Source organism: Saccopteryx bilineata, chromosome 5 (assembly GCF_036850765.1).
Source record: "Saccopteryx bilineata isolate mSacBil1 chromosome 5, mSacBil1_pri_phased_curated, whole genome shotgun sequence".
NCBI lineage: Eukaryota > Metazoa > Chordata > Mammalia > Chiroptera > Emballonuridae > Saccopteryx > Saccopteryx bilineata.
Genome location: NC_089494.1, coordinates 231079895 through 231104546, shown reverse-complemented (window position 1 = coordinate 231104546; position 24652 = coordinate 231079895). Strand labels below are relative to the sequence as shown.

The window sequence follows — 24652 nt, the reverse complement described above, 5'->3', positions numbered from 1 at the left end:
TTGCATCTAAGGTAAAAAAAAAAGTATATTAGCCAGATAGGAGTTTTAAAACATTGTTAGGTCCTGGCCAGTTGGCTCAGTAGTAGAATGTTGGCTCAGTATATGAATGTCCTGGGTTCAATTCCCAGCCAGGGCATCCAGGAGAAGCAACCATCTGCTTCTCCACCCTTCTCCTTCCTCTTTTTTTCTCTCATCCCCTCCTGTAGCCATGACTTGATTTGTTCAAGTGAGTTGGCCCTGGGTGCTGAGGATGGTTCAGTGGAGCCTCTGCTTCAGGTGCTAAAAATAGCTTGGTTGCCAAACAATGTCCCTAGATGGTCAGAGCATTGCCAGTAGGATGCTTGCTGGGTGGATACCAGTAGGTGCACATGCAAGAGTCTGTCTTTCTGTCTCCCCTACTCTCATTGGAATAGAAGAAAAAAATTTTTAAAAAGTTTTAAAACAATTAAGTTATAAATAAAAAGATAGGAAGAACATCAGACTCTACAACTGAGGAGTTTCCTAGTAGTAGGGAATAGTAATTAAACTCAGTTGTGATAATAGACGATGGAAGAGGAACAATTGAATTTGACAGTTGGAATTGTGACCTTTAGTAAGTCCCAGGGAAGAAAAGATAGTGAAACCAGGCTGCAGAGGCTTAAAGAGTAAGCAAATGTTTAAGACAGTTCTAGTGAATTTTGGTAATGTGGTAAGGTAAAAGATAAAACCAGAGTTTGACCTTAAGGGAAAGCAAGATCAAGAGAAAGGTTTGTCTTTTTTTTCTCTTTTTTTCCCCATAAATTCCTTACTTGTCTCCCTTCCTTAATTCCTCTCTCCCTCTTACTCTTTGTTCTTCTTAGTATGGAGAACATATATATTAATTTCTAAATTAAATATTTCTATGCTGAGAGGAATAATTCAGTGAGGAGAAACAAAGTAGTGCTCTAAAGAGAGGCAATAATTCATAAGATAAAACCCTGACCAAGAGCTGGTGGCCAATGATAAGAACTTCAGAGAGAAATAGAACTTCCATCTCTAAAGAAGGCAAAACCACTTACAAAGAAATATAAGATTTCAGAGAGAGAGAGACAGAGAGAAACAAATGAGATTCACATGTCACGGTGGCTTGGATCCATTGTGTGTGTTGCTTAATCTTCTGTAGTGAGTGAAGGGGATGAGACTGGACGTAGCCTCCTCGGTGCCTGGCATCCAGTGGGTGCTCAGAAAAGGAGGGCTTGGCTGGGAATGTGATGAGGAATAATTAGAATGATTAAGCAACTTTAGTCTTTCAGTTTCTCAGGCCAAAATTTTGAAACTATCCTTGAATCTTCTCTTGCTCTTGTACCTCACAATTTATGAGCAATTCTATTATTAGCTTTTCCTTTAATATTTATTCAGAAGTTGACTATTACCTTGAGAGTTACCATCCTGGTCTAGGCCAAAATTATCTTTGCCCTGATTATTAAAATAATGTCTTGACTAATTTCCTAGCATCAACCTATAGTTTCTTGTCAATAGTAAAGCTAGAATGATCCTGTTAAAATATTGGTCAGACTGTATCAGTCCTCTACTTAAACCCACCTAAATTTTTCCAGTTTACTCAGGATAACATTCAATGTCCTCACAGGCCTTCTAAACTTTTACATCTCTAATGTCACCTTCTGCTACTTCCTACTGTCACCACACCGTTCCCCCGGTCATGGTAGCCTAGCCACACTGGTGCTGTGCCGTCCCTCCAACATTCCAGCCAGAGCTCTGCCTCAGGGTCTCTGCACTGGATGTTACCCTTGTTTGAAATGCTCTGTCTCCAGATACCCTTATAGCTTGTTCTCTTTCGGCCCTGTGATCTTTGCTCAAATATCACTGTCTTTTGACAGTGGTAAGACCTCCAGAAGTTGAAAGTCATCTTCTCTCCAACTCTGGTACCTCTTTTCCCTCTTCCTTGGTGTCTTCCCCATAGCACTTCTTACCATCCAACACATACAATATTTTACATCTGCCCTGCAAGGGAAGGGTTTTCTGTTGTTGTGTAGACTCCCAAATGCCCTGTACCTGGAAGGGTGCCTGCGACATAATAAGTGCTCCATTAATTCTGTGAAATGGCCTGACCAGACAGTGGCGCAGTGGATAGAGCATCGGACTGGGATGCGGAGGACCCAGGTTCCAGACCCCGAGGTTGCCAGTTTGAGCGCGGGTTCATCTGGTTTGAGCAAAGCTCACCAGCTTGGACTGGACCCAAGCTCACTGGCTCGAGCAAGGGGTTACTCGGTCTGCTCAAGGCACATATGAGAAAGCAAGCAATGAACAACTAAGGTCTCACAACGAAAAACTGATAATTGATGCTTTTCATCTCTCTCTGTTCCTGTCTGTCTGTCCCTGTCTCTCTCTCTCTCTCTGACTCTCTGTCCCTAAAAAAAAAAAAAAAAAAAAAAATCTGTGAAATGAGCAAGTGACTGAATCAGCAGAAACATAGGGAGTTCTGAGTACAGAGGGGTTGAAACTGAAGACTTGAGTCCTTTTACTCCAACATTTTTAACGATGGTAGAATTGACTTTTAACCAAGGTGTCTAAAATTCTTCCTGCCTTCTAAGGCCACTTGATCCTTTAAAAGTCAAATAAAACAACTAAAACTCCTCTTGTTAATAAGTTCCTAGGGAAAGGGTGTCTGGTCACCTCTGGAATTGAATACCGGCTCTCCCCGGATTTGTAAGTGCAGATGGTCACATTGCCTCTTCTCTCTGGTCCACCTCCTCGCAGCCACAAACATCCTTGTCCAATTCACCAAACATTATTAATAGAGCCTGAAGGGCATACAGACTTCATTAAAGGTTGGAGGATAATGCAGCACAGATATTTTAATCATATTTTATGTGTTGGCATTCATAAGAAAATATAATACAGCTCAGTGAAGTAGTAAACTTATTGATCTAAATGGGACTTGGTATAAAATTGCACTACATCTTTTTTATGTAACAGAATTTTAATAAATTTTCAAAATATTAAGGGAGATATTAAAAACATTGACTTTAAAGAAAATTTCTTTATAAAGCATTTAAAATTCTTATTATCTTTTGCTTGTTTTGATGAATACTTTTTACTAAGATATAATTCATGTTCCATAAAATTCATCTCTTTATAAAGAGTACCCCTCTTAAATGGTTTTATTAGAGTTGTACAACTTTTTTTAAAATTTTATTTATTGATTTTACAGAGAGAGGAGTAGAGGGGGAAGAGAAGTATCAACTCATAGTTGCTTCACTTCAGTTGTTCATTGATTGCTTGTCATATGTACCTTTGACTGGGCAAACACAGGGTTTCAAACTGGCGACCTCAACATTCCAGGTCGATGCTCTACCCCCTGCTTCACCACAGGCCAGGTGAGTTGTTCAACCTTTATCAATATCTAATGTCAGAATATGTTCATCATCCAAATAGAAACATGGTACCCATCGTCCCTTCTCTCCCCAGCCCTTGATAACCACTACTCTAATTTCTGTCTCTGTGGACTTAACTACTCCAGACATTGCGTAGAAATAGAATTATACAACACATGGACTGGTTGTGTCTAGTCTCTTTCCATGAGCATTTTTTATATGAAGTTTTATGTTTGAAATGGCTATGTATAATTTTGGATATATAAATGGTTTCTTCAAATTCCTTATAATTGCCTTCAACGAGAAACATTTTTTTTACAACCTTACCAGAATTTTCAAGAGTTGAAATTATATTTAAAGACTTTAATAACCCTTCCTTTAATTAGTCAAACCATATAAAACTGCCATTTTGGGGTATCAAAACTGGTTGGATATTATCAATTGCATATGGTTCAACCTAATATTTCACTGAGTAATGTAATATTAGAATTTTTGTGATAATGTGAATGGATTTTAAATCCAGTTCAATTTCTCATGTCAAACTCTAACTTGCAGTGCTAAGGTGCCACAGTCTCCACAAATGATAGTAGAGGTATCCATGATATGTTGAAAGAGACAACTGGGGCCAGGCCAAGAGTGGTGTTCCTTATCAGCCTCACCAAATATTCCTGGGTTTCCTTTGGGAACCAATAATACAGGCCCCTTCATTAGTTCCATGGTTCCTTGTGCACAATGAGCTCCAGACACCTCCCAGGTCCTATGCTGTGTCCCCAGGGGATGAGAGATAGTTATTTTGCAACACATCCATAGCTTGATGTTTGAGGAGTTCTAATTTGTAAGGAATGTAGCACCACAGAAAAGGAAACAGCTTAAAAATGCATATTTGACATCATTTTCTTAAAGTATCTTGGCCATACCAGCTCAGGGAGTGAGTCATCAGCCTTCCTCCACCTGTGTTCCAAGTTTGTACACCATTCCTAGAGGATAGACTGCCTCTTCTCCCTAGCTAGAGCTATCAGCCATCTTCTCAAACCTTCCCAAAGCTCCCAGACTCCTGACTTTCTCGACCAGTAGGCAAAATATATAATAGCCAAAGGAATTTATATGTCTTTGTCTTAACTATATCTAAGTCCAGACAAAAGCACTGGGGCCTACCTTTGTCTACGTAAAAGATTAATAAGTTATCTTCTTTCCTGAACTGAAGGACCATCAATCTACGACTTGAGAATTCTACGACTGCCTTATTAACAGGGTTTTTCATCACATTATTAGCAGGATGAAGAAGGAGTTGATGGACTTATCTAGTACTCTGGGACCAGCAGGAATATCTTCTGTTATAGATTCCCTTTCTGATATTCTGTGTAATAATCATTGCATTTCAAGGGATTTTAGGAGATTAAAAGTCATCTTGTTCTCATATGAAAGGAAGTAAATCAATTGATAAAAAGGGAAGGGAATATAATTCCTCTTTTTAAGAAATATGCACATAAAATTAAGCCCAAGTTTACAACTGGTAATAATGATATATTAATAGATATATTCTTATTGCTTCCAAAATACGGGGGTGGGCAATCGTCACATTCTTTTAAGTTAATGAAGCTATTATAATAATCATGACCCACATGTCTTTTTCCATACAAAGAAACAACTGTCAGCCTACTTTTGCCCACTTTGTATATAGAATTTCTATTTTCAACAAGACACTTACTGTCATTGTATCATCTTACCTTCCCTCAACAAAGTCATTTAATATGCACCTTCCTAAGTCATTGAAAGCTATGCTAATAGTCCACAATAGAATGTGGATCCTCAGGTCTTTCACCTACTGGCTGGGTCATGCATCTCTCTCCGCATGTCAGATTTCTCTTCTCTAAATGAACACTGAACTCATAAGGCTGATAAAAGGATTAAATGAGGTAATAGTTGTAAACTACTTAGAACAGTGCCTAACATACAAATGTTTTATTAGTTCTCAGTAAATATTAAGGAAAGAAAAAAAAGAGAAAGGGGGGAAAAAAACAATGATGATGTTATTAAAATCAGGGTTAGTCTATCAGCAATAAGCCCTTATTGCTGGAAGCATTGATTTTTCTTCTTTTGTCTAAAAGTTAGTCAGAATGCTGATCTTGGGAAATAGCCTCATCTGTATCTGAGTCATATTCTGTTAATAAGAAAAGTACAGAGGAAAAATAATGTTTGGTTATAAATCATGAAAAATCAGCTTGTGTTTAGAAAATATCAGTGTTTAGGAAACACTGGGATACGTCAAATATTTTGAGGCAAACAAACAAAACATTGTTTATGTGTTGTATGTTAAACAGTGGCTTAAAGAATATGTTTCTTTTTCACATATAACTGGATAAGCAATATCATTGGTCATGAGAATAATCATGTTTACTGTTTTATGAAAATGTTTTCTAATAAATTTTTAGTTCACTGCTGCCAAGCTAATAATCTTTGTGTATATTTCAGAAAAGGGAGAAAAAATAGAAATCAGTGAATTGATAACTATCACTTACTAATCACCTATTTTTTCTTTATACAGTCTTGAGCATTTTAGCAGCATGACTTGATATAATCTCAGTAACATTGGTAGATATCATTGGGTTCATTTTACCCATGAGGCTTAGAAATGGTACCAAAGGTCACATATCTAAAAATTTGTAGAGCTAAGATTAAAAACCAGATCAAAACTAGATGCTTGACTACTATGTCATATGTTTCCTAGTCACAATTAATTATAAAACTATTAGTATAGAGATACCAATTGCAAGCAATTTCTCAATAGGAACAGAAGAAATTTCTTTCTATGTATATGATATATGTTGAGCATTAGTTTTGTAAAAACTTTGTGAGAAGGTAGATGCATAAAAATTAAACATATTTTTGAAATTATAAGAAAGTAAATATATAAATAAAAAACTTGGCAATGATTGTATGGATTGATACTTACATTTTGGTAACTAATATGTTAAATCCAAAATTTTATGGATTTATCTATTTATTTTGTTAATAAATGGAAATGACCTTTAAGAAAAAAGATAGATATTGTAGGAACAAAAGTAAACAAACTGAAACCCACTTTCATAGTGGTTATTTGCAGTGACATTCATACACATTAATTTTTTTTTTTTTACAGGGACAGAGAGAGAGTCAGAGAGAGGGATAGATAGGGACAGACAGATAGGAACAGAGATGAGAAGCATCAATTATCAGTTTTTCATTGCAACACCTTAGTTGTTCATTGATTGCTTTCTCTTATGTACCTTGACCGCGGGCCTTCAGCAGACCAAGTAACCCCTTGCTTGATTCAGCGACCTTGGATCCAAGCTGGTGAGCTTTGCACAAACCAGATGAGCCCGCGCTCAAGCTGGTGACCTCAGGGTCTCTAACCTGGGTCCTTCCACATCCCAGTCTGACAGTCCATCCACTGCACCACTACCTGGTCAGGCCATACACATTAATTTTTAAAGCTTGATTATATATATTTAAATCATAAATGGGATCCATTTACCTGTAGTTTAGTCAAATAATAAAGACACAAATAGCTAGTTATAGCCCCTCATTCTTCCACTCTTCTCCACTGACTAAACAATTTTGATGTGTATCTTACTGCATACTTTCTACATTTATATTAAATTATACAAATATATAAAGAACATATACAAGAATAAGTTTTATTTCAAAATGTTTCCCATCATTCTGCTACTGAATTTTTAGATTTACTTAAATATAATGTAGATGTTCTTCTAAGACAATAATTTAAATTTTAATCAGTGATTCAATGCTTGCTACAGATCAGAATCACTAGGGAAACTTAAAACACAAAAAGAAATTACCAGAGCCTCACCCCCAGGGATTCCAGTTTAATTGGCCTGGGTGGGGCCTTGGCATTAAGCTCCCAGTTGACTCTGATGTGTAGCTAGTTGAAACCTCTGGTTTAAGCAATCCCAACAGGCTGCATGTACCAGTCCCTCTGCTTGCATTATTCTGGTGTGCGCCCTCCCAGGAAGGCCCTCCACTAGGAAGACAGCATCTGGGCTGATTGGGGAAACTCACTTAAATGTTAAGTCTCCTCAAGAAGATTGGCTTGATAGCAAATTTGTTTTCTCTTAAATCGTGTTAGGGACAGTCACATGACTGCAAAAAGTGTAACCAAGGCCAAGAGACCATGTAAGTGACAGTCTGTTCTGCTAGGCTGGGTTTATTCCCTCACTTGACTACACTCTGGAGATCTGCCCTTGCCTGCAGAAGGTTTCTCAAAACTGGTCATCACCGGAAGCCACACCCAGAACTTGTTTCTCCCTGTCTGGGAGAGGCATCTTCTCACTGGCTGAAGGAACTTGTTTGGCCTCTTCAGCCTGGTCTGGAAGTGTTGGCAAGTTCGCTCCATGCATCTGTCTTGGTGAGCTCTTCACTAATAGTGAAACATTTGTATGATTATTGAGTTTTCTTTACTTTTGATACACATTTGAGAAACTGGAAGATAAAGGCACAAAACAGAAGAGTTATGAAGGTTTTTGCTCCTATTTTTATTTTGTTTCTGTGGGATAAAACAATTGGTAGCCAGTGATTGTTTGGTTTTGGTCTTAATGATTTCACCATTGGTTCTGCCTTCAGCAAATGCCTTTTCCCAAACAGGTTGTTGGAATTTACTCAAGAGTAAATCTTTCTTTTTCTTTTCCTTCCCGCCATTCCTCTCTCTGTCTCTCTTTCTCTGTTTAAAGCTGTGAGTGTTAAGCTAACAGAGCCTGGCCAGTGTATCGCCAAAGCCACATTGTACTTTAATGAGGGAGGGAATAAAAATCAAGGAGTGAGAAAAAGGACCAAATCAGAATTGAGTTATTTTTCTCTATTTCTTTTCTATTCTAAAACAATAACATTAAATGTTAAAAATTGATTTATTTGCACTCCAAAAGATAATTGCCAAAAGTTTCAAGTCTTGGCAAATGGGTGAGTTGTTAAACAGAGTTTCAGCAAAACAAGAATGAACCAAACTGTCCACCGTAGGCAACCTGTACTGTAATGTGCAAGTCAAACGTGGGACTGTATGGCTCACGGTACGGGGGACATCTGCAGCGGGAGACAGACAGCTCAATCAAACACCTGGAGCTGGGAGCCCAGCAGCTGCTAGGCCCCGCCCCCTGACGTCACGGGAGGCGGGGCGGTGGACTATTGGCTGAGGCTTCACCGGAGCCGGGCAGAGAGGGAGGAGGGGGAAAGGGAAGAGGAGGTCGCCGGCCCTTCGTGGCTCCGCGCCAGCTCCGGCCGCTGAGTTTGGGAGCTGTCTGAGAAGTGATTTTTTTTTTTTTAATCCCCGAGGCAAATGGCTGGCGTAGAAGCATAACCCATCTCCACTCTTCGGATCTGTGCTTGGTTCTTCTCTTGCACCTCGGGACTCAGGGTCGTCATGCTGTGATGTGTGCCGAGAGAGGAATTGGTGAGTGGGAAGACGAACCCCTTATGTTCCCTGCCTTCTGTTCCACCATCCACCTTCTTCCCTTTCTGTTTCTTCTCTCTCTTTTCCCCCCACTCCCCAAACATTGTGCTCAGATTTGATTAAGTATCTCAAAACTAAAGTTTAGGGGCTGTTGAACTTTTTGTGTGTGTGTGAAACACCATTTTTAGCCACTTGATTTCAAAAGAGGAATTATTTTGTCTATTCGAATGAATGCTGGATTTTGTGAAAAGGTAAATTATGCGCACTCGCGCACGCATACATACCTACCTACCTACCTACATACATACATATATACATACATCCAGCTTTGTCATCTCATTTTGAAATCCAGCAATTCACGGCAGTTTTGGCTCTGTCTCAAAAAAATAATGAAGAGTATGGGTGTCGAAAACCCACGGATTAATTCCTTAGGGGCAAAAAGGGTGTTTGTGTTGGAGTTTTCTCAAATAGTTTTTAAGGGAGAGCTGCAAAAAGAGCCGGGGCCCTTCCCCTTCCCGGCAAACACTAACTTTGTAGAACTTAATTGTTGCTTGCAGCATTTTACATTATAAAACACATAGTCAAACTCTACTATGGACCGCAGAGAGACATCTGGCAGGGTAAGTGACACCCTCCAGTGTGGAGGTTTGACCTCCCTGTCTTTAGAAAGGATGTGTGTAAACTACTCTTAATCATAAGGGCATGTTAAAACACATATTTAGAAACTTATCTAAATAAGGGCAAAGTTTCTTCTTGTTTCTTTTCACCTAGTTCTTTGTAAGGAGAAAAACAATCCCGAAGTCTGAGAGCAAGCCTCTGACTAAACTCAACCTTGACAAATGGACCTACAAGGATTGGCTCCTTAGCCATTAAATGTATATATACTGATTCAGAAAAGTAACTCCAGAGTAGATAATTATTTTTAAATGGGGCTAGGTCACATTTCTGGGAAGAGTACCATTATATAAAAAAAAAATGTTGACTTTTTAAGAGTAAACGAGTAACACATCATCTTTGTAATTGCGTAAACTCATTGACTGCCTCGATGTGAGCTCCCACAACAATCTACCCAAAAAGGTAATGTCTGGATCTTCTGGACTCTTTTCTATTCTCATTACAAATACATATTACATACCTACGTAGAGATAGTTTGTTTGTTTTTTATCAAAATGAAATCATACTGTTGTGAAAGAATTTCAATCTGTAGTAAACCAGAGAATATAAAAAGGAAATCTCACGCATGTGCCCTCAGAAAAACAAAACTTAAGGAAGGAGAGACTGATTTTCCGTAAATGAGTGATTTACAGGAAACTAATAATACTGGAATTTTCTTATATAGTAGGGAGTTAGTCAGAGGTTGCCTCATATGAACCTTGACAGTTTTGTTTATAAACATAAGCTTATAAACCTCTCCAGAAATGTGAACAAGAGGTGACCAAAGCCTGGTCCGTCTCACAAAATGGTCTAAATTGAGCTTTATTTATATGACTGGACTGGTTTTGTCTGCTTGAGGAATTTTGAAAGCTGGTCTCTGTTTGTTTTGACTTAAACAGACTCTCATCAAACTCTCCCCACTTTCTATTCCCTGACCATAAAAACAGCCTACATCAAACACTCTGGGTTTGCCTGTTGCTTTTTGCTAGTTTGTGTTTTCCAAATTGCAATTCCTCTGTTATTCTCCATTAAACTCATCTCTCTCTTCTTTTTTAAATGACAGTTTTGAATTTTCTTCTTTATTTCAGTTGACACTATACAGGTTTGCCCCAGTATCTGAAAGTAGAACATTCCTACTTTTAAGCCAAAATGGCACAAAGTGAAGAAACAGTTAACATTATTCTGTATGGGGGAAAAAATTGAGCGTTTTCAGATTCAAAACAATAACTTACCAAATCATACCAAATACTCGTTTCTAAATTTAATTTGATTTATCTTTTTTGAGAGAGAGACAGGAAGGGAGAATAATGAGAAACATCAACTCATAGTTGTGGCACTTCCTTTGTTCATTGATTGCTTCTCGTATGCACCCTGCCTGGGGAGGCTCAAGTGGAGCAATGACACTTTGCTTAAGCCAGAGACCTTAGGCTCAAGCCAGTGACCATGGGATCACTTTGATAATCGCACACTCAAGCCACTAACCCCACACTCAAGCCAGTGACCCCATGCTCATGTTGGTGAGCCCACGCTCAACTTGGTGAGCCCATGTTCAAGCTGATGAGCCTGCGCCCAAGTTGGATGAGCCTGTGCCCAAGCCAGCAACTTTGGAGTTTTGAAACTGGGACTTGAGCATCCCAGGTAGACACTTCATCCGTTGCACCACCACCAGCCAGGCCCAACTAGTCTTAATTATGTTCCATTTTACACAGTGTGACACCCTTGTGAGCATTCAGGTTTTTCTGATACATTAAGACACATCTTGCTAAGGGATGCACAATATGAACGAAGATAAAGCACAGACACTCACTGACACAGTTCAAAGCTCTGTGGCTTCATGATGGGATGCTGAGCGCGGTTCCTGGGCTAGGAGCTTGGTGTGGCCACTCACTGCTTGGGGTGCCACCAACTCTGTAAGGGCTTACTACAAAACAACTCTGAAAGCGGTTTTTATATTTTGCCTTGTTTTTGTAAAAGTGAGAGTCCTCTTAAATTTTGGTTACTGAAAGCAGGCACTAATGTAGGCCTTTTCTAAAAAATGAGTGGTGTAACACAAGCTTTTGAAAAGCCAGGGCTACCTGCATATATTGGAAAACAACGACATTCAAAAATTGTAGGGAGTTTAGGCTGTGGCCAGGTAGCTCAGTTGGTTAGAGCATCATCCTGATAGGCCAAGGATGTGAGTTCCTGGTCAGGGCACATACAAGAATCAACCAGTGCGTGCGTAAATAAGTGGAACAACAAATCAGTCTTTTGTTCTATTTCCCTTCTTCCCACTCTAAAAAATCAAGAAAAAAAGTTTTAGGGAGTTTAAATATACTTTAACATTTGTTAAACTGTATGAAAAAGATGGAGAATCCAGGCAGTCTAAAACAAGATGTTGGTAGGTAATGTAATGTTTGACCTTTGCACAGCAAGAACTAAATACTTATTTTAATGCAATTACTTAATGACTAAATAAGAATTGAATAAGATATCATTTATTTTGATGCCAGTAAAGTGAAGGAAATGCTCAGAATTTGATTATAACTTATAATAGAACAGAGGTGACTCATTGTTAGACAACTGTACTTCTTAGAATCAGTTTTTAAAAATAAGAGTAAAAACAAGACCACATATCCAGGCCTTCAGTAGATATATGTCTTATTGTCTGATCTAGTTGGAAGCATTTTTTTTTAATGAAGGAAAATTAAAGAAAATGCTATAATCAAGTTCACTTAGGGACTCATAAAACTCAATAAATTAATGAAAATGAATTTCATAGATTGTCACTGTTTGAAGCAAGGAGACTCAATTTATCAAGTTTTGTAGCATCACTATTGGAGTAAGAAGTAAGAGTGGAACTTGTTTTATAAAAGAGTTGTGGTCTTAATGGAATCTTCTTTATAATGTTCAATGGAGAGGATATTCATGCAATTATTTGAGGCAACAATATGGGACTATGTACCAAAACTTGTAAATATTCATCGACTTAGACTTATAATCCTTGGTCTTTAAATATATTATACAGAAATCATCTGAAGTTCGTATGAAAATGTATAAATATGTTCATTACAGTGTTATCTATGATATGGGAAAAAATTCAAAACAAAACCAATCCTACAAAAGCAAACTTTTAAAGTAAATTAATGTACTATATATTCATAAAATTCAGTTCCAAAATATTTTTTAAAATTATTTGTGATTTAGAAATATTCTTGTAATGCATTGAGTGAAAAGAGCAAGATTTAATACATAATGTATAGAATACATATAATTTTTAAATATAAATACATTTAAAATATCATTTACTTAAATATTTATTAAGCTCTTACTATATATCAAGTATTGTTCTAAATTAATAAGCATTGAACATTTAACAAGACTATTGCACTTCTCAGTTTCATACAAGTTCCTATTTGTATCAATGGATATAACCACAAATATATCAGATTAAAAATTTTGATTTCTGCCTAGTCAAGGCACATATGGGAGTTGATGCTTCCTGCTCCTCCCCCACTTTTTCTCTCTCTCCCCTCTCTAAAATGAGTAAATTTTAAAAATTAGATTTCTAGGTGGTAGAATTATAACTTTTAAAATATATTTTCCTAATATTTCCAAATCTTCTATAGCCACTATTATTTTTATAATAAAAAATAGTATTTTGAAAAACATTACTAAGAAATATTATAACCAAAATTAAAAAAACAACTTCAAGCTCTATTTTATATGCCAGTATGTCCTTTACAAAAGATATTATAAAAAGCAGTGAGAGATTGATCAAAACCCCAATAGAAGATGCTTCCCAGTGAAAAACAGACATAAATGACATAAATGGACAATTCACAAAGGAAAAATAATTTTAACTTTTCTAAGGTTGTAGGCAGAGGAATGCGCACCTCCTATTAATTGAGAATATTTAGCATAGAATTACATTACCATATTTTCACATAGCACATTAACAAACATGAAAAGAACTCAAATTATGTGAGGTTGTTGGAAAGACCTTTAATAATTTAGAAAAATGTTTGTAATATGAGGAATGAACAAACTAAGTTACAAAATGATGTCTTACCTTTGAAAAGCGTTCCAATGATTATGTATAGAAACTACTTGATTGGTGGAGAATAAAGCACATGTTAATAGTACTCATGTTTGGGTGGTGGGATTATATATAATTTCTATTTTTCTCATGATGTTAATCTGTAGTTTCTAATATTTCTACAGTAAATGTATTTTAGTTATCAGGAAAAAAATTTACTGTCGTAATAAAGTATTGCGCCTTAGAACAAAGAAAGCATAAACGATATTACCTTTCCTCTCTTTCACAAAGTTTCCACGGTCTCATCGTGTGTAATTACAAGTCAGGTGTCATTGTTTCTGAATTATATTTGCTGGTGAAAGCATTTGCTTTGTAAGGGAAATCATTAGATAAAACTTATTCTAGTCACATTCAATCTTCTGCCTCCTGCTGTTTTCTGAAATAATATGCAGTGCTGGACTGATTCAAGCTTTATTTCTTTTCATTTCCTGTTGATCACATCTACTAAAGTCTTGTGCTGATAGATAATTCAATATTCCTTAATTTGTTTTTCTAAAATTTTCTTATTCCATTTAAGGCATTTCTGAATGAGGAAGATGAGTACAACTACATTTACGTTAGCAAAACAAACTTACAAAATTTCAAATTTATGTAAGATAAAAAAAAATTTAATATCCTGGTTATGAGAAGGAAGGTGAAAATCAGTTTTAAGTTATTAAAAATGTTGTAAAGGCCCTGGCCGTTTGGCTCAGCGGTAGAGCATCGGCCTGGCATGCGGGGGACCCGGGTTCAATTCCCGGCCAGGGCACATAGGAGAAGCGCCCATTTGCTTCTCCACCCCCCCCTCCTTCCTCTCTGTCTCTCCCTTCCCCTCCTGCAGCCAAGGCTCCATTGGAGCAAAGATGGCCCGGGCGCTGGGGATGGCTCCTTGGCCACTGCCCCAGGCTGCCCCAGGCTGCCCCAAGCGCTAGAGTGGCTCTGGTCTCTGCAGAGCAGAGTGTCGCCCCTGGTGGGCGTGGTGGGTGGATCCCGGTCGGGCGCATGCGGGAGTCTGTCTGACTGTCTCTTCCCGTTTCCAGCTTCAGAAAAATACAAAAAAAAAATGTTGTCAAGTCTTTTTCTTTAATTTTGGTACTCATAATTACTTAGTGCTATTTTAAACCCTTATAGATTATAATAATAATAATATCCTTTATTCTTCAAGTCCTTTCTAGAGAGGTGTTCTCAGATGTTTCATCACAAAGATTCTACTTACCTGTGATGTCCTTCAGCCAATGAATCAATATTTCTACCTTGCCACATTAGAATAATGCCTGAATCTGAAACATTGTTATGCTTTTAGATTTCTAAACCAGACACTGGGAGAAAAGTGAAATGCTTTCAAAAGAGCAAGGAAATTTTGAGAAGTAATTCTAACTCTGAGTCCTAAATTGGCTTTCCTCTCCCAAATTGTCATATTTCATTTGACTTTACTCTATGCCAGGGGTAGAGTCAACCTTTTTATACCTACCGTCCACTTTTTTATCTCTTTTAGTAATAAAATTTTCTAACCGCCCACCGGTTCCACAGTAATGGTGATTTATAAAGTAGAGAAGTAACTTTACTTTATAAAATTTGTAAAGCAGAGTTACAGCAAGTTAAAGCATATACTAATAATTACTTACCAAGTACTTTATGTCGGGTTTTCATTAAGTTTGGCAGAATAAATCTTTATAAAACAACTTACTATAGTTAAATCTATGTTTTCATTTATACTTTGGTTGCTCCGCTACCACCTGCCATGAAAGCTGGAACGCCCACTAGTGGGCGGTAGGGACCAGGTTCACTACCACTGCTACGCTATTTCAGATGCTTCTCTGTTACCACTGAGCTGACGTCAACAGCTACTAATAGGAGACACAAAAATTAAAAAATAGTCCTGAAAGATAAGGTTTGATACTTCAAGATTTGTGTGGGCTGGTTTTATTACTTAATTCCTGACAACAGATTCTCTTTCAAGATTAATTCAACATTTTTGTTAGTGTTTTATCAGGGAAAGAAAGGGGAGACATTTTCCCCATCCTTTGATCTTGGATGCATTTTTGGAGGATGATTAAGGAAAGAAATACAAACTCTTATGATTCTCCATAGAGAGTTTGTGCCTAGGGAATCAAGGTTTCTTAGCAGAGATCCTGAGTTTCTTTATAGAGGTGGGGAGTGATATAGATTCCCACAATGATCATTAAAGTTGTAACTAATTAATTCTATATAAAATAATTGAATTTGTCACCTCTGTTCTACCAGGCCCACATGATGTTGAACATGGTCATTTCAGAGTGTTGTAGATTGGTCATGTTCTAAAGATATTAGTAATCAGTAGAAAGAATCTTGAAACAGGTTCTTAAGTAGGAATTGAGAACCTTCTGACCTATAAGTGGTATTTTTTCCCCCCACTGACTTAAATTTTCTAATATAAAGAGCACTGAAGATGATATTTAAAAAGTATAACAGACTTGTTTTTGAGATTTTGAGAACCCTTTGATATTTAGAAATGTATATATGCCCTACATAATTTTATATTTTACTACAACAATTATTTGAGCTTTTTTGGGTGGATATTATTGTATTTCCCCATACATAAGATGCACTCTTTTTCGAAAATTTTGCGGTCTAAAAATTGAGTTTGTCTTATACTGCAATTGTAGATTTTTTTTACTTGCCTTTCCCGCTTTTTTGTGCCTGTTTTTATGCTCATTGTTGAAAACAGTGATCTGTCATCAGACACAGATGAGGACAAGCTAATGGATGGGAGTTTTGACAGTGATGAGGAGTTGTATGAATTTTATGATGAGTAAAACTTGAGTTCAGTAACTCTATGTAATATATTTTTTCCCCAAAATTCGGGCCTCCAAATTAAGGTGCATCTTATGCATGGGAGTGTCTTATACATGGGGAAATACAATATTTAAATTTTACTTCACACCTAATTTTCCTGAAGAAGACAGTCTTCCAAAGCTACCTGAGCGTTTAAGTAAGCTGTCTCTTAAAACCTAACCAGCCGTGTCTATGACATAATTTTAGTAATTGTCTTTTGTGCAAAAGAGGCCTGAAGGCTTTAGTTGGCTTTGCAACATATTAAGTTACATTTAAGACTTCTTGGCAGGGACGCACATATTTGCCTTTATGATAAAGTTTATATACTAGATTATGGTTTTCTCATTTTTTTCTCAGATATATAATATAATATGCTGCTTGTGGATTTAGATATGACTATTCTATTTCAGTGTTGAGGCAGCATGGCTGTCTTGCATTTTATAAGGTTCTTAAAACAAAATGAAAAAAAAGAATTGTATCTTTGTGTTTTAAATGTAGAAACAGTATATTAATTGCCATTTATGCTTTTCTCCACCATAACTATAGGCTTTGTGATGAAATAAATTTTAGAGATTAGAGTTTTGGAACAGTTTTAATTGAAGTTAAGCTCTGTTTTCTATATATGTTTGTGGTAAAAAATATATACAGTTACAAAAGATATTAAAAATAAAAATTACTTAATAATATTCTATCTCAAAATAACCAGTGTAAATGTTATAAAAATATTTTATTCCAAATTTATAATATATAAACAGTTTATATATATCTGCTGCTTGAGATACTTTTATACAGATCAAAATCATAGTTTCAAACATTATAAACTTTAAGCACTTTTTAGTCATTAAATCCATTTGAAAATCATTTTTAATAGCTGTATTACTTTCATTTAGATTATTTTACAATTTGACAATTTCTCATTTTGGATATTTGCATTATTGGCCTTTCCAATGCTTGTTTGGTCACCTTTCTACTCAGGACCAAAGAGAATGGACATGTTTGAATCCTAGTGTTTTTGACTCCAGAAAAGTAAAAGCTACCTAGGCTTCCCCAGCATTATACAAAAGCTTGCCTCCATTGAACATTATGAATAAAGAAACTCTTTGCTACATTCAAGGCAAAAAATACTAACTACTTTAATAGTTTTTCATAGGTTACTAGTGAAGTTAAAATGTTTTAATTTATTTATTTGTGGTTTGTCAGCTTTGTTGATTTGTTCATGCCCTTTTTGCAAGTATGTTCGTGTGTGGGGTGTGTGTGTGTGTGTGTGTGTGTGTGAGAGAGAGAGAGAGAGAGAGAGAAAGAGAGAGGGTCAGACAGGAAGGGAGAGAGATAAGCATTAACTCACAGTTGTGGCATCTTAGTTATTCATTGATTGCTTTCTCTTATGTGCCTTGACTGGGGGGCTCCAGCTGAGTCACTGACTCCTTGCTCAAGCCAGTGACCTTCAGCCCAAAGCCAGCAACTATGAGGTCTATGATCCCATGCTCAAGTTGGCGACCTTGGGGTTCGAACCTGGGTCTTCAGTGTTCCAGGCTGATGCTCCATCCACTGCATCACTGTGTAGTCAGATACAAGTATGTTCTTGCAAATATTTAAACTAGTACTTCCTAGTACTGCTTTTATAAGGTATCAGTGAAAGAAGAAGGCCATTGTAAGTGATAAGACTTATTAGGATGAAACTGAAACAATAGGACAGGTCCTACAAATTACCTGTGAAAATGTTAGCTGAATAAATCTTAGTTATTTTATAGTCTAAGCACGCTATCATATAAAACTTTAGCAGACATAAAATCTGGTATTCAAATTGACTTAAATAATTTATGATATATTCATAAATAATGATGCAATTTAGGAATTAATAAAAGACTGCCTATATATGTATGAGTAATAAAATGGTAGTGGATTATTATAGAAGCTGCCACTAACTCTTGTAATATTAGTTACTGTCTCTACACCTTGTTTTGTATGTGTGTGTATATATAAATAATATATTTAGTTGGATATTTAACATTTTTTTCCAGCTTTTAAATTCTGAATTTTCTATTTTAATTTCTAAACGTTATCATTTTTTAAATGCTCTTTTTACCTGGCCAAAATGGTGGCATCAAATGATTTATAAATGCTCTCATAATAGTAATAATAGCTGCCATTTATTGTGCTATTATATGCTAGGTACCTTGCCTATGTTCTCATTAACCCCTCACAGTAAACCTAGAGAGTGGTTATTATTTCCCTGATGGGGAAACTGAGGACTATACAAAAGCCCACTGGGGCTGAATAGTTAGAGCCACGATTTGAACCTATGACTGACTGAAAAATTCCTCTCTTTTTACTCTGCTACTTACCTTTCTATTTAACAAATGTAGCGCCTTGCTCTAGACCAGGGTTTCCAGCCTAGCATTATTGGCCTTTTTGGCCAGATTGTTATTTATTGTGGGGAGCTCTCCTGTGCATTGTAACAACATCCATGGCATCTATCCATAGTGCTCGTCCCCTCAGTTAGGACAACCAAAATTATCCCAAGATATTGCCAAAGTGTGTCACCAATAGTCTGAAGACAAATATAATTATTATCTAAGGCTTTAGGCTAGGTTGGATTTCAAAGGTCAACATGAAATCTGACCAAGTAGAATCTCAGCAAAAGACCCCACCCTGTCTTTCACAATAGTTTTCGCACTTATTGATTGCTTGGCCTTTAAACTTTTAAGATTTTGCATAGTATATTATCATAAATCTGATTGAAGATTAGTTAATTTATTTAAAAGTATCCACTGAGTACCTGCCATGTGCCAGACATTGTTCAGTTACTGGTTAAAACAGTGAAGATGGTCTTGTAAGGGAAGCAGATATTAAATAAATGAGTATAGTTTACTTCCCTTTCTTTATCTTTAGTGCATCTTTAGACTCACAATCCAGTGTGTTCATCATGTTTTACACACACACACACACACACACACACACACCTTATCACATTTAGCTTGTTTGCCCTCCTTCATTTGAATGAGTAAAGATAGCAAGCCAGGCAATTTATGTTCTTCTGCCAGTTTAAAAAGATAATTTGGCTCCAGATTTCGAAGTGAACACTTCTCTGGGGGCTAGCTTCATTTCAGAACTTGTTTATCTTTCAGTTACTGCGTTAACGTTCTTAGTGTTCGCTGCTCTAAAAGCTGGCCATAAATACGTCAACATCTGTCTCATGAGGATTAACATCTGAAGAATTTCAGGTAATGAGAGAGTATCTCATGAAGTTCATACCTGATCCCTCTACCGGCCTGTGTACTCCTTGGAGACAAGAACTGTGGAGTTTACAAAACGTTTCATTGTTTTGGTTGCAGGAAAAGTACATGGCTGACACATGGTAGCCTTTTGATACCTGTTAAACAGATGGGAGGAAAAGAGATTGCTGAACAGTAAAAATAGGTTTCACTGAATAAGTATTATGTTTCTATATTCCTCTCCCTGAAGACCATTGAGGTCATTAATTCAATTTATTTGTTTATGAACTCTTCTAAGGTAGTTGAAAGTATGAATATGACTTGTCTTTTTTTTTTAAACTTTTTTTTTAGATTTTATTTATTGACTTGGAGGGGGCAGGAAAGAAAAAGAAAGATATATATATAGAAAGTGTAGGGGGGGGAAAGCAGGAAGCATCAACTCATAGTTGTGCCTGACTGGGCAAGCCCAGGGTTTCAAACCAGTGACCTCAGCGTTACAGGTCAATGCTTGATCCACTGTGCCACCACAGGTCAGGTGAGTTAAGTCTTGATAAAGGCACAAATTCTAGCAGCCAAGAGAAAAACAAACCTATAAAATGAGATGCTAGCATTCAAAACAAGGAGGTCTTCAAATACTGGATGAAAACCTATGGATATGCTTCTGGAGGCCCTGAAGGCATCACTAGATGGAGCACTTTGCAGTGATTGGTGCCGAATTCTCAGCGAAGAAAGTTTACTTAAAATGCTGTATAAAGTGTAGGAAAGTTGAGAACACATTTATAATGATTTTCATCCTGGATGAAATTGTTTTGGTACTTAAAGGGATAAACCGTAAGCTGTCTGAAAAAAAAAAAAAAAGTTGCTCAGAACTTCCTTCCTGAGAGGTTTAGAATAATGCAATTGAAATACCTTGGCTATTTTTAAAAACAGATTCTTCTTGTTTTATTTCCCTTTTTATGTCTTCCTGTTACAGTCTTGTTAGTGGCCATTTTAGGCTTACAAGCTATATATAAATCTTAATATGAACTGTAATAACTTTAGCATGCATAATAAAAGCTGTAATGAGATAGCATGAGATAATTAAGCAAATATCACTCCTAGAGCCAGTGTATATAAGATTGTTACAGATATTCTGCATGTAAGAAAAGTGTTTTTCATTTATTCATTCATTCATTTCATTCATTCATATGTTCATTCTACAAATACATATTGAAAGTCTATTCTGTGCCTGATGCTCACTATTTTAGGCCTTGGCTCTATCAGTAAACAAAGAAGATCGGAATTTCTCCTCTGATGGAGGGGGAAGACAACAGAGCTAAAATACAAAAATAATTACACGTTACTGGAGAGTGATGTGAGTTCTATGAAAAATAAAACAGAGAAGGGACTCTGGGAGTGCTGAGACAAGGCTGTGCAGGAGGGGAGTGAAGGAGGGGCGGGTAATAGGTTAAGGGGACATTGGGAAGCATACAGTGAGGCATGAGCAGCTGATTATAATTAGATGAAAGCCTTTAAAGAATTTTAAATTGTGGAAATGTCAGGGTCTAACTTAGGTTTAACAGGACTAGGTGAGAGTCTTAGACTAGGGTGATCATGGTGGAGCTGATGCCAATTGGTGAGACTCTGGGTATATTTTAAAGGTTGGGCCAACAGAATTTGCTGACTGACTGTGTGTAGGTTTTGAGAGAAGACAGGACCCCACAATGACTCCAAGGCTTTGGGGCAGAGGATCTAGAACAGCGGTTCTCAACCTGTGGGTCGCGACCCCGGTAGGGTCGCCTAAAGCCATCGGAAAATACATAATGCATATCAAGTATTTACATTCCAAATTATAACTGTAGCAAAATTACAGTTATGAAGTAGCCACCAAAATTATTTTTTGGTTTGGGGTCACTGCAACATGAGGAACTGTATTGCGAGGTCACGGCATTAGAAAGGTTGAGAACCACTGATCTAGAAGGATGAAGCTGCCATCAACTGACAGGGCTAATCTGGGGGGAGGCAGGTTTTGGGGGCATTACAAGAGCTCAGTGTTGCATATGTTGCCATTTGGCGGTGGGCAGTCTGGTTGGCAGCCTGGTTGGAGTCTGGAATTTGGGAAAGAGGTCTGAGCTGGAAGATAGTTACACAGGGAAACGTGTAGAAGTTCTTTTTTGACGGTTTTAGTTTTCTCAGTAAAATAGAAACAAGATCATCAGCAGGAAGAGAGTTGGGAGGGAGTTATGAAGTTGGAGGAGAAGGCATGAAACAGTTGCCTATTAAAATGGGAAAGTAAAGAGACTAGAAATCCTGTGTGACTGCAGTTGGCATATGCGGCCAACTTGTAGTTCATGGTCAGTAATTTAGAGTGACACTAATTAGGCACATTGGTGTTTCTCTCTAGGCACTTTCAACCTGTAGGTACTGGAACAGTGTATATGAGGATTTGATGTAACTGATTTGAATATAACTAGGGTAAGGGCTTTGCCAAAAAAGGAGAGAAGACCTGAGGGGCAGAGAGAATATACGAGGAAGTGATAGCAGTGTTGACTGTAACATTTAAAATGGGTGAGCAGGGACATGCGACCGTGCAAGAAGGAGGGGCAAGGAGAGATGGTGGGTCAGTTGCTTATAAGTCCATGTGGAGATGATATTGAAGTCAGATTGAAAGTGGATCATTTATTTAAAAGTCAATTTTATTTTTATATATTGAATCATATTTCAAATGCATGTAAAGAACTTTCAATTGAATGCATCTAATGAATGTTTTAAAATTAATACAAATATTTGAATTTGTTAGTTTCAGTTTTTCAAATGAAGTATGCTTTTAATAGTTTTTCCTCAAATGACTTCAATGTTTTCTAAGTGAGAGAGAGAAAGGGACAGGGAGGTCAAGACAGATAGGAAGGGAGCGAGATGAGAAGCATCAACTCATAGTTGCAGCACTTTAGTGCTTACTTATCATGTGTGCCTTAATTGGGGGGTTCCAGCTGAGCCAGTGACCCCTTCCTCAAGCCAGCGACCATAGGGTGATGATGTCTATGATCTCACTCTCAAGTCAGAGACCCCGCACTCAAGCTGGTGAGCTTGTGCTCAAGCTGACAACCACAGCGTTTCGAACCTGGGTCCTCAGCATCCCAGGCCGACACTGTATCCACTTTGCCACTACCTTGTCAGGCTAAGTTCAGATATTTTATACCAGTCCTATTCTTTCTCCCAATCCTTACATTCCTTGATAAACTGCCAGAAGTTATGTGCCTTTACCAGCTTATTGCTCAGGTGTTTTCTGTCCTATATCGGAGCCTTCTGCTGGCTACAGAGGCTGTCGCTCCATCAGAGATGCTTGGTTTAGGCTTGGTAATCATTTATCAATCTGTGTCACTTGGGTGAGTTTCTTAGTTACTCTAAGCCTCAACTTTTTTTATCCTTAAATGGGGATAAAAATACGTACTTTGTTGTCAGGATTAATGTTATTGTATATTTGTCCCCAGCACAGAACTTGGCATGTCTTTTTAAATTGTAGATATTGTTTTGATCTTGTTAATTGAATTAATAATGTTTTATTAGAGTTGAATAACTGAAGCTTAAAAACTTGCTATTCTGTCATTTCAATAATGTGGATGTTAGAAGTAGCTAGGATATTACTAATGTTGGCACATAGTATTAAAGATTGGCGGGGGAGGGAGAGGAGTAAGAGGGAGACAAATATATTGTGATGGAGAATAAGTTGACTTTGGAAGAATGGTACACAATGCTGTCAACAGTTCTGTGCACCAAAATCCTATGTGCTCTTACTGTTCGGTATCACCCCATTAAATTTAATTTCTAAAATAAAAAAATTATTATGTTTATATTTTTTAGTTTAAGAGCAGACTGACATTTTGGCAACTTACCATGAATATGGGTGAATTTTTTTTAATTTTTATTTTCTAATAACATAGAAACCACACATACCACTGTAACATTTTTCCTGCCTTTTTACTAGCTTTAAAACCAGATTTTAGCCTAAGCATTAGCAAAAAGTAACTCAGTTGGAGGTGTGGTTCCTTCAAGAAAAATTTGAAATATGTTGATGAGGGGAAGTATAAAGCTTTCTGTGTCTGAAGAGACACAAAAATATTTAATTCTCACACAAGAAAATTAAAGAATCTCTTTATATTTAATATATTTTGGAAATAATAAGAATGGGTAACTTTTCCCAATAGAAAGCAATGCATCTACATAACCATAGTCATATTTTATACCTCTGTCTTCTTTCAAAATACACATGTTGTATTTGAAAATTCTAAATTGACTCTTGATCAGCAATGATATAAAACATGTTACTCTCTGCTGTGGAGATAGAGGTTGTTCTGTGATGTAGCACATGGTCTTTTGTTTCGGTTTCTCCAACATCAACCATAGCGTTTGATTTTCAGGACTTGTTGCTGAATGAATGGGGACTGAGTGAGCTTGGTTAAGGCACTCTTTCCTGAACTTGCCTAGGGCTATGCACTTGATTAGAGTTTACCTTTTCCCATTAGTATCCTAAAAATGACATAACTCAAAAAAAAAAAGAATTCTTTTTAGTGGTAAAAATGAAAAATACTATGACTTAGTTTTTTATATATACCAGCACAGTACTTCTTCCCATGGTAATAATCACCAATTCTCAAAAGTAATTACTTTAGTTTAATGTTTTTGGTGATGTATTCCCCTTGCCTGGCCTCTTGTATTTATCTGAAATATAGAATATGTACTTCTACTGGGGATTCCATTCAAGAAATTTAATTAACAGAAAATACTAAATAGTACACAGAGCTCTCAGATGACTTTATTTGGCAAACCCGATTTCTCCCCCACAGTGAAGATGATTGAGGATGTTACTTTATTGTTCAGGACTCACCGTCTTTCCAGTATGTAAATTGACCCTTGTCATCACCAAAGCCCATATTAGATACACCTATAACTGTTCATATTTATCTTTTTTTTGAAAGATTATGTGGGGTGAAGAAAAACACTTTCTTTTATAGATAGCAGGATAATGATTACTGAGGGAGCCAAGCCAACCTGTCAACTTGGCACCTGATGCAATAAAGAACCCAGCAGAGATATCAAACGATCTACTGCCAGCTGACTGCTTATTACCTGTCAGATAAGA

General features: G+C 37.0%; 1 protein-coding gene across 1 annotated transcript in view; it reads left to right on the top strand.

The window, feature by feature from the left end:
• The first annotated feature begins 8549 nt into the window (after window positions 1-8549).
• ATP10D (ATPase phospholipid transporting 10D (putative)) overlaps window positions 8550-24652 on the top strand; it is a 100929-nt gene continuing 84826 nt past the window's right edge. The window contains exon 1 of the mRNA XM_066279804.1: window positions 8550-8793. The gene's annotated coding sequence lies outside the window, so the exon portion shown is untranslated. The remainder of the gene's footprint in view (window positions 8794-24652) is intronic.